Here is a 15454-nt window from a genome sequence, read left to right as displayed (position 1 = left end):
TTGAGATGGCACTATCAGCCCCAATCCTTTCTTTTTGGCTTTTGATCTTTTCATGCATTGCATGGTGTATCCCGTATGGAGCTTGCTCTAACGGTTTTCCTTAATGCTTACTAGCAAAGTATCACCTTTGATTATCAATCTCCTAATTCCCAGGTTAGCACATACCTGGAGGCCTTCATACAAAGCTGCGTATTCAGCTTCATTATCGTTGCCTGCCTTGAGCTGAATGCATGCCCTTTGAACCTCCTTCCCCTCAGAATCATGCAATAGAATTCCTCCGGTTGCTTTGTTTAAACTCTTTTTGAAAGAGCCATCAAAATGCAAGACAAATGCATTTTCCAAAACTTGGTCCTCCATCTTTGCTATGCGTTCTTCCACTTCTTTCACCAATATGGGACCCTCTTTGTACGTGAGCAGATCAGCCAATGATGCTCTTGTAGATTCTTCTACTAGGAAGGTAAATGAATACTCTTGCAATTCAGTTATCCACCTAATCATAAATCTCGAGAAATTAGTATTGCTCAACAACTGCGGAAGCAAGGTACAATTGGTCAAGACTACAAAAGTTTGAGACAACAAGTATAGTCGGAACCTCTGACAAGCATATACCAAGCTGGCCAACACCAACTGAGCTGCTGTATATCCCCTTTCAGCTTCACTTTTCACCCTACTGGCGTAGTACATGGGCCTCATGTACCTCGAACTTTTACTTTGTTGCAAGAGTATTGCTCCAATGGCATCAGGACTCATTGAAGGGTTCACATAAAATGTCTGCTTGAAATTAGGAGCCTTCACACTAGAAATGTGACAAAGCATCTCTTTCACAGCTTCAAATACCTCTTCACATTCACAAGTCTATGCCAATGGCTCATGCTTAACCATTTGCTGGAGCGGAAATAACACCTGGGACAGCATGTGAATAAACCTTGCAAGATATTTCACTTTTTGAATGAAAGTATGCAATTGCTTGGTGTTCGAAGGAGTAGACAACATCATCAATGCCTTCACTTTATCTGGGTTAGGTGCAATTCCATTTTCAGAAACAGTATGCCCCAAAACCTTGATACTACTTCTTGCCAAATGACACTTAATTGGATTCAGCTGGGCACCACTTGCATCCACCCTTTCAAATACAGCATCTAGCTTTTGCAAATGCTCCTTGCGATTATTGTACCACATCGATATCATCAATAAGTACATTGCAAAAATTATCCAAATAAGGAGTTGGTACCTCATTAGAATTCTCCAGATAGTGAGCCGGGGCATTCTTGAGACCAAAGGGCATCCGCTTGTAACAGAAGCACCCCCACGAAGTGGTGATGAAGGTGGCGATCTTCTAGCTCTATAGCAATCTAGAAGTAACCCGAGTAACCATCACAAAGACTATACATCTCATGGCCGGCTATCCTATCTAATATGTCATCCATATGTGGCAGAGGATAGTGATTACTCCTGGTAGCAGCATTCAAGGGCTTATAATCCACACATACTCTCCATTTCCCTTTTTTTTTTGGAACAATCACCACAAGGCTGGCCCAATCCGAATGCGTCACTGGCATTATAATATCAGCTCTCAACAACTCCACTATCTTTGCTCTCAACACTTTTGTTTGTTCTGGGCCTAATCTCCTCATCTTCTGACATACTGGCTTAGCATTCTCTTTTAACTCAATTCTTAGTGGCTTCCCCTGGAATCCCCTAATTTCTTCATACGAGGTGATGAACAAATTGGGGTACTTCTGCAACATCCTATAATATTCTTCTTTCTCTCCAGGAGTAAGATCTGGATTTATTGTATGCTGAACCAGTTCTTGTATAGGCTCATGAGCATCCCTGGGCTGCATGAATCTCTCCATTACCTCACTTCTATTCTCTTCTTGTTCACTGAGTTCAATTGCGAGATCCACTTGCAGATTTTCCATCCTTCCTATAAAGGCTACATTAGCATCATCATTGTCTGAAGTAAGGCTGCTCTCCTCTTCACTGTCAGTATCACTTTCACTATCCTCCTCTGCCTCTTTTTCAGGATTAGAAACTTCAGCATGACTAACCATATCAAACCACATCCTCTGTCCCTTAGAACTATGTACTGTGATCACTCTGTTTTCCCAATTCTGTATTGCTCCTACCTACCGTAACTTTAAGCCCAATTTCTCCACACATGACTGTGTGACTCCACAGACTACACAGATTTGAGCTCCACCATCGACATAAGCCTCACCAAGTCCCACTCCTTTGAATAAATAAAAGTGATATATTCCATTCAAAACAAATCATACAACAGGTGGGAGAGAAAGTACTCTATCCCTAGCCTCAACAATGTGGCAAAAAAGCCATGGTGGTGGTCTAAAATGCCACGACATCCCAAAAGGGGTCAAATGAAAAAATAATGAGCAGTCCCACTCCTTTGTGCCAGGCTTCTACTGAAGGCAAGATATCTGGAAGCTCAGAAACTGACATTAGTTTGATTGTTTCCTTCCGAGGGCTCCACTTACCAGGGTTTATTGCTCTTCTCCATTCTTTCTTCAACTTGGGACACAGGCGGATCATTTGACCAAATGTGATGTCAGGCTTCCGCTTGGAAAGATCCTCTACCAAATCATATTCTCCTTGCTCCTTCCCAATCGGATAGTTTGGAGTCTTGAATTTTCTTTTAGGCTTCTTGACCCTTTTAATCCTTTTCCTATGGTAAGTAACCCCCTCTTCAGCAGGTTCTTCTTTGTTTGTACTTGTGCTTGCTTCACGGTCTCTTTTCCCCAATGGCATGGCTGTCACCTCATCCTCTTCTAACCCAAGCAGCCTTACCACCTCCCTTTGCCTTTTTCCTCAGCTGTAGCCTTCACGACTCCACTATTACTTGGCTGGCCTGCGTCCTTCATCTCCACACTATGATCATTAGCCCGGCTATTTAATTCAGCCGGCAAAGAATACATTTCTCCACCCACCCGAGGAGGCTTGCCCCCATTCTCCACAGTTGTAACACTGTACATTAGGCACATAACTCCCACGTCCACGGTGTGTGAAGATTTTTGAAAACCCCAAACTTGTCTTGTACATATGTACATGTGTGATGTGTGTGCTTGCTGGCGTTTAATCAAATTTTGTGTAAGCAGCTTTCGAGCACTTCATGGTATCTAGGGTCGGGATTGTGTTCATCAGAGACTGAGGCAGCTTGGCATGCAAGAAGAGCCTAAGAATCTCATTAGAAGCCCAGAAATGATTAAGGCACATGCAAAGAGAGAGCCGGTGTCTGTTACTATACAGGATGATTCCCTGAAAAAGAATTTGCATGAAATTGTGGAGCTGATGAAAACACTTAGCCTAAATTGGATGGAGACTGCAGAGGTCAAAATAACAGGAGAGAGGCTATGGATGGAGGAGAAGGAAGTTCAGCTGGTGCAAGGAGAGTACCAAGTTATATGAGCAATGTCCAATGCTGGAATTGTGGGGAGTGGGGACATATCAGCCCTCACTGTGATAAGCCAGTTAGGGCAGGGGGAGATGTCTATCCTGTGCAGCAAAGAACAAATGATAGACCAAGTGACTACAGTATGGAGGTGAAAGATCTGAATCAGCTCAGTATCAGTGGTATGAAATGGGAGGATAAGGGGAAAGGAAAGGCAATTAGCCTGATCAGAATGGAGACCACACCAGAGATTATGTTTGTACCCATGCAGTGCAATATGAGCTGTAGGCTGGAATTGGAAGAGGAACTTGAGGAGACAGTCACAGATGAAGAGAGAGATTTTTTGAGTGAGACAGAGGAAGAGAGAATCTCATTAGAGGAAGAGAGTCAGTTGTCTTCACTGTTGAAGAAACCAGATGCATATAGTGTTGATGATGTAGGAGAGCTGGAGATCATCACACTTATGAATGGAGGCTTGTCAGTTGCTATGGAGGAGGGTATTGCTCAACCAGTTCTGTGTGAGGTGGCAAAGGAGAGCCCTAGTGAAGGGGTTGCTGCCACAGATGGCAGAAAGGTTGAGAGCCCATTAAAGGCAGCTAAGGATAAGTCTGTGTGTGTAGATGATGATCATGCTCCAGTGTTGTGTGGTGATGATGTGCATATGATGGCTGAATGCAATCAGTTCGTGATTGACACTGTGATTGTGCATACGAAGAGGCTGAGATTTCAGATTCAGCAAGTGAGGAAGAAAGAGGTGAAACTAGCAGTGAAGATGAGAGCTCAATCATGTCTGACAGTGATGAAGCTGATGTGGCTATTACTGATAAAGTAAAAGACCTACAGTTAGCAAGTGTTGATTGTGTGCATGCAGACTTTGATGTGTATGATGAGGTTAAGATTCAGTGTTTACAAGATGATGGTGATTCAGATGATGAGCTGGATTGCATTCTTGATGATGCACTGGATGATATGTTAGCATTGATCTCTTCAGAAGAGAATGTAAACACCAGCATGCATGTTGAGCTGGATGGCAGTGATAGTGTGGTTGATGATCAGCTAGACGCTTTACTTGATGATACCCTTGTGGATTTTGCATGTGTGGTTGGCAATGACAAGAAAGAGTGTGCTGATATGTTTGAGCATTCTTCAGGTGGGAAGGATGTTTGTTTGCTCCTGGCTGGATCTTGATAATTCATGTGATGGGTTAAGTTTTGCAGCTTTCAAGGTTGAGGCAATAGGGTATGTTGAGAAGTCCCTAATCACAAATTATGAGCTGGTTGTGCCCGTGAGATCTATGTGTGAGGAAGTGACCTCAAACAATGTGGCTCATGTGAAGCTGAGCAAGACTCATGATACAAATGTGATGGCTAATAGCCAGTGGAGTTGTGTAATGTCTTGGCAAGATAAGCTATGGGATCCTGGAGGCTTAGTGAGGATGTGGATATATGGAAGGAGCTGGTGCCTATATCAATTTGGTGTGTTGTTGATTCCTTTTGATCCGGGAGGAGAAAAGCAAAGGCATAGAGTACAAGCTTGCTTTGTTTTTAATCCAGGTGGTATGTTGATGTTTTTCTTTAGCTGCTGGACATGAATGTCACAGCAGAAGAGTGGGGTTGCTAAAGGTGTGTGAAGATTTTTGAAAACCCCAAACTTGTCTTGTACATATGTACATGTGTGATGTTCAACTTGTGTGTGTGCTTGCTGGCGTTCAATCAGATTTTGTGTAAGCAGCTTTTGAACACTTCATGGTATCCAGGGTCGGGATTGTGTTCATCATATGTGAATGGTCGGTGGGCAATTAAATGCTAAATGACTGGTGGCATGCATTTGTGTGCACATAGTCAATGAATATGTGCTTAAGTGCCTTGGTGTATGAAATTGTGGGAATCCTTGGAGAGTGATAAAAGGCAAAGGTGACGTGGCACTTATCAAAAAGGCATGAAAATGTGGCTACGTGAGGATGAAGGGAGGCTTCTAGTTGACGAGTTGGACGTAGATGGAGATGGCGGCTGGCAGGAAGGATTTGGACTACGTGGGAGGGAGGACAAAAAAAGGAGGACTGCTGGAAGAGGTTCGGGGACGGAGGGGGGAGCTCGGTGGTTCGGTGAGCTCGCAAAGGAGCTGCGGGGCGGTGGGCAAGAAAGCTGAGAGGAGAGGATTTTGGCTGGTGATCCGTACTAAGGAGGAGCATGGGTCGTGACGACTGAGGGAGGGGAAGCTCAGATGACGGGGGGTGGAGAGCTTGAATGTGGTGAGAAGAGGGATGTGAAGCAGGGAGAGCCTGGTGATGGGGGGATCACGACTGTGGCTTGGTGGAGAACCGTGAGCTAGGCGATGGCAGAAGGGAGTTTCAAGACCAAGAGAGGAGGCAGTATCAGACGGGCTCTTGCTGGGAGACTAAAGCCTTGGACGTGGGCTTCCCTTGCTGGCGCTTCTCTCTGGTGGATTGTTGCTGTGGAGAGCTCTCGGGTTCAGAGGTCACAACTGTGAAGGCCTGGAGGTCCGTCAGAGAGGCGGAGATCGAAGGACCACTTGATTGAAGAGGAGAACTGTGAGCGAGGGAGGTCTATTGTTGCTCGGTGGAGGGTGCGAAAAAAGGTCGAGGAGTGGCTACTGGTATAGAAGGAGGGATCTCGTAGAAGAGGGGAGGAGAACCGGGGTGACAGAGGATGTGTGCTCCATGAGGAAGGAAGAAGCCACAGTACTGGGTTTGATAGCATGAAGGGGAGATGGGCTACGTAGGAGGACGATTGTTCATATTAGAGCTTGACAATGGCTCTCTGCAGAGAGTTCTTGAATTGGGTTGGAGAAGCTACTGCAGCGCTGGGGATCATCATGCCAACAAAGCAGGGAGCTGCGCATGAGTCCATTGGGTTTCTAAGAAACAAAAGGACCAGTCAGAGCGAGAGGCTATGATGGGATTTGGATCATCCACCGTGTTACCAGCTTTGCTATTGATGAAGACTTAGGGGAATTGGTCGGGAATGCTTGCTAGGGGGACGTGAGCTTGCATGAGATTAAGAGGCCGAAGTCTTTGCTTGAGGTGTCTTCTGTGTGGGCTTGTACGTGGTTGATTATGAGCTATTGCTTAGTAAAAGCTTGAGGAATAGCTATGGTATGATTTTCTGCTGGATGGACTGTTGGCAACATGAAGTCGTGAGCTTGGAGTATTCTATGAGCAAGAGAAGGAAATAAATAGTGAAGTGGTTCTGTAAGAGCAGAGATGGCGGGCTGCATCATTTTTAATACTTGATGTTGGTCTTGGGAAAACACGATAAGATTTTTGACCGTGGCCACTTTGTGGGTGGTTGTCCAGTGAATTGTGGGATTGGATGTATTATGTAACTGAATGCTTTGTGAGCTTGAGCTCAGTCGGTAGGGGCTTGTGTTGGGCTGTGTGGTCCATTGGGTTTCTTTCTGAGGTTGTTAGGCTTCCAGAGGAAATGTGACCAGAGTGTGAGATGTGTCCGGAGGTGTGTAGAGACAAGGATGTGGAATGAATGCCTTTTACCTTGTGATTATGTTGTTCGGTTGTTTTAAACGTGGATGAGGGTGGCTGTGAAGGCAGATTGGGATCTATTGCTTTTGTCCATCCAACGGCTTGCTTGCCAAGGGTATGGAGCACCAGAGGAGGAAGCCCTCCTGCTCCTCTCCCACTGGAGGTTCTTCCTTGTCCTCTACCACTCATCAAGTTTAGATTGAGGGTTTTCATAAGCTCTAACATCTCTTGGAGTTCTTCTTTGTAGGATTGCTCTTTTTTAGGCTCTGCCTTAGATAGATCATCCTTCACAGCAAAGGTGACTTGAGGTCTAGGCTGCACCACATGCATTTCATTACTTAACTCAGCCAGCCTCCTTTGTTTTCTCTCCTTTTCCCTGGCCTTCCCTCACAGCATCCTCACAAGTGGGCAACTCCTTGCACTCAATCTTTATCCTTAATTCATGCTTCAATCCTGAGACAAAACGATCCTTCTTGGTCACTCTGGGTGGAACCTCTGGTAATAAGGCTGTTTGCCACTTATTCCACAACACAGTAAATCTACTCAGATACTTGTCCACAGTCTGGTTAGGATGCTGCTGCAACCTACACAGCTCCCTCCACATTTTATTAGAATCCTGGTTGCATGCAAACTGTGCCACAAAGGCAGTCCTCACCTCGGCATAATTCGGAGCCCTTAGTGCCCCGTCTTCAGTATGTAAACCAGCTATAAATTCTTGCAGCCAAACACGAGACTCTCCTACTGGACAAAAGATCAATATCTGAAGTAACACTGCTGGTGCATTCCTATCTTTGATCAGAGCCGTAAACTCTAGATTTTCAATAAACTTTTTAGGATCCTCATGTGGCAACCCATAGAAGCGGGGAAATTCATGAGCCATACCTTCCGGTTCTTGCTTATCTCTTGTACACAGTTGTCCCTCACAGAATCTCCGTCCTTTAGTGCCAAGCTTGCATCTAACTCTACATCTTTTTCTTCTGAACAACTTTTTTGAGGACTCTTTGGATTATAGCTTGAAGACGAATCACACGAACTCGGTAATCAATGCAATCTTTGCTCCGGTGACCACACTTTTTACATTCCTCACAAATAATCACTCGCATGCGAGGCTTCGTCATCAAATACTGCTCTCCACACTTCTGGGCGTCCTTGTTATGGGTACACACATCCCAATTCAAGACACACAGGGGTCCCCAGCAGGATCGCCAAAACAGATGATGAAAGAAAAGTGGTAGGGAACCTAGTGAAAAGCCTATGCAACTGAAGACAAGATGGGTGTGAAGCAACTCTTTTTCATTCCATGGTAATGTTTACCAGTTCAGCATGCATGGTCATGCCTCAGATAGCCAGGAGTAACGTTCATGAAACCAAAAGGAGAGAAAAAACAACGAGCAAATCACCATAATTCAATTAGCTCTGTAGATGAGGTGAGAACTCCCTATGGGATTAGACTAGCAAGATGGGCTCCAATAGAAATAGAGCAAATGCACAATGCCCAGAGCATGTACCCAGACCACAATGACTTGAGATGATACCCTCAACAGGCCACAAACAAGCACAAAGACACTAGGAAGACTCTCAACCAAGATGGCACAAGTGACACGATGAACAAGACTCAGTCAGACAGGAATAATGCACATCTATGGTACCGCAAGCGATAGGAATGAGCCACAACTCCTGCAGATCCTCCAGACTTCAGTCGAACCAAGTCCTCACCCTTCCTTGTCCACACGTATGGGCAACTTCCCAATCAGCGTTGTCTTCACGTATGCAGTAATCTCTCCTCAGTGTATGAGTAGTCTCCTGTGCAATCCTTTGGCTTTTCTCCTCAAATTCTCGTTCACCTCAAGAACAAGCAATCAGCAGCTCTTCAAATACCAACGACAGAAATCCATCGAAGGGGGGGGCAAGCTTTGTACGTGCACCTCAAGCAAGCAAAGCTCTCTCTCACAATTAGGGCAGAAGGTAGCGTAGATCACCAACGACGTGCAATCAGCGCACACCTCCTTCTCTTCTAAAAAAGAACGCAGAGTCCTCACCTTCTCTCCTGCTTTTTGGAAAGCCTCTCTCCCCTTCTCTACAATCTGCGCTCCTCCTCTATAATGCAGCGTCAACTCCTTTTGGAAAATCCTTCATGCCACCCACGTAATAAGCCAAGTCTCCACGTATTACAGCATTGGCTCCACGTAAAGTTGTAGCTTCCTCATGCAAGCCACCTCTCTACGTAAATTTTCCACGTCATTGCCTCCTTTTACCACTCTTCTACCTTGCCTCAAAAAATATTGCACCAAGACCATTGCTCACACAATTGGGGTCACATTTCACTAGCACACAACCATCCTTCAAAACAAGGTATTTTGATGCATGTCCACACATTTGCCACATTGGATGTAACACAAATATTGACATGACAACATTCCATGCACAGAAGACCATTTATCACATGTAAAAAAAAAAACTTTTACATTTGATATTTAACCACCGACCCCGTCACACATGGGTACATTGCTCTGGAATGCATCCATATTGTGTTTTCATCACTTCCCACAGGAAGTTCCTACAAACATTTTATTTCATAGTCAAATATTTACATCATATCATCTTTTTTTGCGAAAAGATTTCTTTGGAGCCAGAAAAAAACCCATCACTAGCTAACTATGTGCACCTATGTGTCTCCCTACATTATTCATAGTGCTAGTATTTTATTGCTTTTTTTGTTTTATCAACGTCACTTGCATCTCAGATGATGAAGGCATTGAGGTTGGAGCATCTGGCTATTGTGTTCTTGTCGAGGCTTTGAGTCAAGCAGGTGCTACTTGGAGGAAAGTTTTGGTGGCTTTGCATCCGGTTTTGCTTACTTGGTGAGCATATTTTGTTGACTTTGGTGTGAGCTTGCTGTGAGTTGTAGTCACGGGCTGCTCGTTTGATGCTTTGTTGGCCCGCTAAAGCTTTTGCTTGCCGAAGTCAAGTCTATGGTTGTGTTGCTTGGTTAGCCATACTGTGTGCTTTGCTTGGTTAGTCATCTCGTGTGCTTTGCACTTTCATCACCTCTGAGTTGAGGTCGTGTCCACTGCTGGCATTGTTTGGATGCGCCTTAGTTGCTTTTGTTGCTTGATGGCGGGCATCATTTGGGTCGTTGTTGCCTTTATCTAGTCGTCCACTTTAGTGAGTTGCCCTTCATGAGGCGTTGATTGATGTAGTAGCTTAAGGAGTTTGTGGCATGGGCCAGCATCAAGTCACTTGCAAGTATGCCTTGAGCACTGCTGCCTAGCCTTTGCTTTATGTGTAGACTCACCTATACTTGTCGATTGCCTTTGGTCGAGGATGGAGGCATTGGTCAGTTGTGTGTGCACTGGAGCTACATAGTCATTGTAGGTCGGTGTAGTGGCTAAAGTCGTTAGATACTTAGCGCTTGAGCGTTGTAGCTTTTGCTGAAGCTCGTGTTGTTGTAAATGTTGTAGAATTCAGCTGCTTTCTAGTTGTTTAAGTCTTCGATTTTGTTGTGTTGTTTCGTTGCTTGAGTCGGTTCTACTTGTGGCATGTGTGTTGGTTGTCAGAGTCAGTTGTTGTAGGTTCGTTGGGTTGCTGTTGCCTTCTCGCTGACTCTATTGGCCTTTGATATTGCTAGATGTGGCTTTGCATTGGCACTGATGCTGCTTGTGGGCTGCAATGCTGTTCTTCTATAGATGGTAGTATCTTTGTTGTTTTAGTAGATTGTATAAGTCCTTGTTGGAGTAGCTAAATCTCACAAATCTCTAGCTAACTCTTAGAAATGGAAAGTAGGAATAGATTTCTCCTTAGTCTCTCCCCATCTCTCTCAACTACCTCTCCCCGCTCAGCCTCTCCTCTCTCGTTAGCCTCTCTCTCTCTCTCTCTCTCTCTCTCTCTCTCTCTCTCTCTCTTTCCCTGTCCGTAACTCCGTACCCCGTCCATACCTTCGTACCTCTGCACCCCCATCCGTAAGCCGGTTAGCAGATAGCCAGTACCGTACAGTCCCGTCGTCCATACCTCCCCCCCCCGGTCCGTACAGCCCGTCAGCAGGCAGCCAGTACCATACCGCCCGTCAGCAGAAGCTGTACCTCTCCATTCATACCTCTCCCTCCATACCCGTTAGAAGCAGCTAACTAACCCTAACTCCGAGCTGGGCTAAAACCCCAACCCAACTCGGGGGTTAGGTTAAGCTAGGGGGTTCAAACAGACAGCCAACTATGGACTAGTGGCCTACCCTCTCCTCCAAGTCCCCCTCAACTCCCTCAACTCCTTCAACATCCATCAAGACTTGGTACTCTACAGTTGCAGCCATGACACCCTCTCCATATGCACGGAATTACCAACAAGAAGGCTCAAAACGACCCATCCTTGGGCAACAGGATCAGATCTTTTATCTACAGCAGGCAGTGAGAGAGCTACGATTGGAACTGGCAAAAGTAAAGGCTCGACTTCACATTCTGGAAGGGCCTGGTAAGCAGGCAGTAATTGATGAGGCTGTAAAATCTTGTAAGGATCCCCCCCCTACCCCGCAACTAGTCTCTACAGTCAAAGATCTTGTTCACACTGAAGTACAAACTGCTAAGAAGGAAGTGATTGTGGAAGTGGACACGAAAGCATGTAAGTCAGATATCCCAAGATTAAAGAACACAAAGCTAGATGTGATAATGCGCTAAAGATTAGAATAGGGGGACTCCCAGAAGATTGGTACAAAGAGGAGGACACATATAGTGAAATATTGACAAAGATCAAAGCAAGCTTGCCAACATTGAATGGGTAGATGATGATGAGCAGGATGATGACGACTCCAGGCCAGCTTCTATTTTGCATTATAAAGGTCATGCTATCCTTACATTGAAGTCAAAAGATATGCGGATTAAGCTTCTTCGACAATCTTACAAGTTGAAGGGCACCAAAGTATGGATAGCAGAGGAGCTTACACAAGCTCAACTTTAGATTAAGGCAACTGAATTAGTTGAAGTTAGGGCTGCCAGAAAGGATGGAAAATGGGCAGTTTACCGTGAAGGTGTAGCACTAATCAGAGAGTTCAAATCAAAACCAAAAGACTCTCAGTCTTAAACTGATGTATGGCTATTTACTCTTCTAGATATCATGTAGGTATTCTAAATAATGTGGGTGGCTTTTTGCACTCCTTGGGAGCTGCCATGTGCCCTCCCTAAAGTAGATGTACTAGAGGGTTTCTTGCTGTCCCATAGACCTTTTGGTCTCCAGTGGACGTTAATAGACTTTCTTTCTTTCTTTCTCTGTCTCAAAACTGGGATTCTCTCTTTCGCACACAAAGGAAAGAAGAATGGACTAAATGAACAAAAAGGTGAATGGACGGAAATTCTCTCAAATGAATGAAAATTCTCTCAAAGGAAGAGAATGAACACTCATGATTACTAGAGAACTCTCAATCGTTCACACTCTCACAACAAGGATTTCGTTGCTTTAGCAGAAGGCAAGGGAGCTCTGATACCATGAAAAAATACGAAGAGAGGAGAGGAGAATAATGGAGATGAGGAGTAGAGGGCACAGCTAGAGAGCACACCACAAATGACTAATTGTATAGGGTTAGGGTTAGGGTTTCCAACCCTTGTGCCTTTTAGCACTCTACGTGATAGTGCTATGGATAACACATGATGTTGAAATGAATCCTCAACATCTAACCATCCAGGTTGAAATTAAGTAATTAACTATTCTAAAACAATAGTTTCAACCACCATCATGCTAGTTTAGGACAATTACATGAGCTCCAAGACAACCTATCTTATTGCAAAGACATTTAGGGTTCACATGTTATAGGGCAAAACGGCCAAGCTCGCAAAGGATGATCCACATAAATAGTATGTGTGGGTAGATATAGCGGCAAATGAAGGGAGCATCTGTCTAGCAGCATGTTATTTTGCACCAACCACCCATATGCAAACACAACCACCATAAATCATGAGAGGATCCTCTTATACATCTCGGAGAGGATATAGCTAGGTTCTCTAAAGACACAATTATATTGGCAGGGGATTTCAATGCACGAACTGCTCAAAGAAAGGCATCATAAATGGAGGAAATGGAAGAGGACAATGAGGAAAGGAGGGGTTGGGAAAGGGTGTTAGAGGAGATGGGAGAAATCACCCACATGGGGATACAAGTCATCACGCTATGAGAATGCTTTGGACTGCAGAAATTTTATGGTACCCCCTTTTTCAAAGACATAGGAGGCTACATGCAAAACCCCCTTGGGGCAAGCATGATCAACTACATGATTATGCAACACACATAGTGGAATACCTCATGTTGATGAAGAGACCTTGGACTTTGACCCCAAAGCAATATCATTAGGGCTCAAAGGAGCATAGAAACCTACAGCAGCTGCTAGGCTGAGTATGGATTATAAAAAGGCTAACATGTATGAGAAGGAACTAGAAATAGCAATATCACATTGTGAGATGCATCCTACCTACGAAGCAATGAGTAAATGCCTGACAGCAATACTACAGGAAACAGCGCGTAAATGCTTCATAAAAAGGGTGGAGAGGAGCATAGGCATGCCCTGCAACAACTGGTATGACCAGGAATAGTTAGAGCCAGAGGGGCCACTTGTTATCAATAGATGCATCGGGTGCGAAGGTCTAATCCCTGTCCCATAGCCACGCTTCACTTCTCAAAGCCCCCAAATGTCCTGGGAGGGATACTTTGGATGTTCTGCTTTTTGCCCTTTTATTCAAGGCCACCATGGCCTTCCAATTGTATGCAGGGCGAAGCACCCAATTAATCCACATGTCACCACCACGAGGGGTGAAGTCCACCAATGCCTCCTCAACACCCTACCCATAGCCAAATCCACGAGTGGATATATTTTGGTCAACTCACATGAGTAGCGAGTAAATACAGCTGCCATGGTCCTAGCGTGTGGGACCATCAACAGCTACTATTAGCCACCACCAGTCTGCCCACCACTGCACGTTCGGCCATCTACAAGCTGTCAAAAACAGCCCACAGATTTAGAAGCTACCACCACAATTTGTGTGATCAGCATACATAGTCCGCTGCCAACCACACAGCCTTTTCCACGGCAGCATTAGCCAGGCTGCCACGGGTTGCCACATCCTGCGACAGTCAGCCCACACAATTCAGTCTGTCCAAATAGGACAGCCACCCCGCGTCAGCCGTGTGACAATTGTAGGGTTGGCCAAATGCACAAACTGGCTTGGATGCCAACTTAGAGCCCCATAAGGAGCCATGTGTCATCAATCGATGTGTCAGGTCTGGGCGTCCCAATCCCCATCCCATAGCCACATTTACCTCTCAGAGCTTCCAAAAGTCCCAGGAGGGATACTCCAGACTCCGGAGTGTCTACTATTTTCCCTTACATTCAAGGCCACCATGGCCTCCAATTATATGTGGGACTAAGTCCCCAATTAATCCACATGTCACGATGAGGGCTGAAGGCCACCAATGCCTCCTCAATGAATGCAGAACATCAAATAATGCTTGTAAAACAGCAGACACAGCTGAGAAAGAGTCCAAAGCTAGAGCATATAGAGGGTGATAAGGAGCAAGAAAAGAGATTTGTCAAGGACAAACAGTTTAAAAATTTTGAGGAGCTTAAAAAGAATTCCAGGAACTTTTTCCAAAAGCTACATGGCAGCAAATATCAGGTGGGAAAGCATCCTAGGATAATACTCTCAAGGACCTCTACGAAAGAGATGGGGAAGAGAGGTACAACCATGATTCTCTATCAAGGCCACAAATGACATCATCACAGAAGACAATGTGGGAAGACCCTAGACGCACAAGGACTGGGGCTGAGATGTCATGGGGAGGAGACGAAACAAAGCCTTGGAGGAGGGGTTACCCCCAGACTGGAAGCTCAATAGAATTGTATCGATCCACAAATGAGGGGACAACAAGCTGCAGAACGATCATAGTAAACAGCCTAATGGCCAAACTGTATGACACCATTGTAGAGAAAAACTTAGCAGACGGGCGAAGGCACAAGGAGTCAGGGTACCATCCTAGGAAAGGTTTCGTCCTAAGCACTCAATAGTGGATCATAAGTCGCTACAGGAGCCTCAATGGAGGAAGCCAAGAATAAGAAAAGGGCTGTCTACTGCTGCTTTGTAGATTTCAAGTAACCTTTCGACACAGTTTCCTGCCTTAAAGACCTATGGAGAGACTAGAAAAGCTGCACTAGAAAAACCTCTGGAGAGACTCAAGTGTAAAGTTTTTGTTGGGATGCTTAATTTACCTTAATTATTCCCCATTGTATTAAAACTATTATAGTAATTTTGTGTTTGTGTCATTAAATGCATCTGACTTCGTCCATTTTCGAAGGTTTGATTCTCTAAGTGTATGCCAAAGCTGCTCACCAATTGCTTCCTGTTCTGACCATTGTTCCTCTAAACTTCCCTGCACATGCTTTGATTTCCATTATCCCATTTCTTTTCTAAGTCCTTACAATACGTACTAATGTGATCATTTCACGTTTGAATGACAAAGGTTCCCTTGTGAGCCTTGTCCACAAAAGGCAAAACCAGAATGTCTATGGAATCTTGTTTATT

At 44.8% G+C, this 15454-nt stretch overlaps 1 protein-coding gene across 1 annotated transcript in view; it reads left to right on the top strand.

Annotated features, from left to right (window-relative positions):
- The window catches only part of LOC147901539 (transcription factor TGA2.2-like), a 117928-nt gene that overhangs the window by 101100 nt on the left and 1374 nt on the right, over positions 1-15454 (top strand). The gene's annotated exons all lie outside the window — the stretch shown is intronic.

This window comes from Dipteris shenzhenensis, chromosome 5, assembly GCF_047967505.1.
Source record: "Dipteris shenzhenensis isolate YYH24624 ecotype China chromosome 5, Dip_SZ_1.0, whole genome shotgun sequence".
In the NCBI taxonomy this organism is placed as follows: domain Eukaryota; kingdom Viridiplantae; phylum Streptophyta; class Polypodiopsida; order Gleicheniales; family Dipteridaceae; genus Dipteris; species Dipteris shenzhenensis.
Note: the sequence above shows the minus strand (reverse complement) of the source record. Positions and strands in the feature narration are given on the sequence as shown.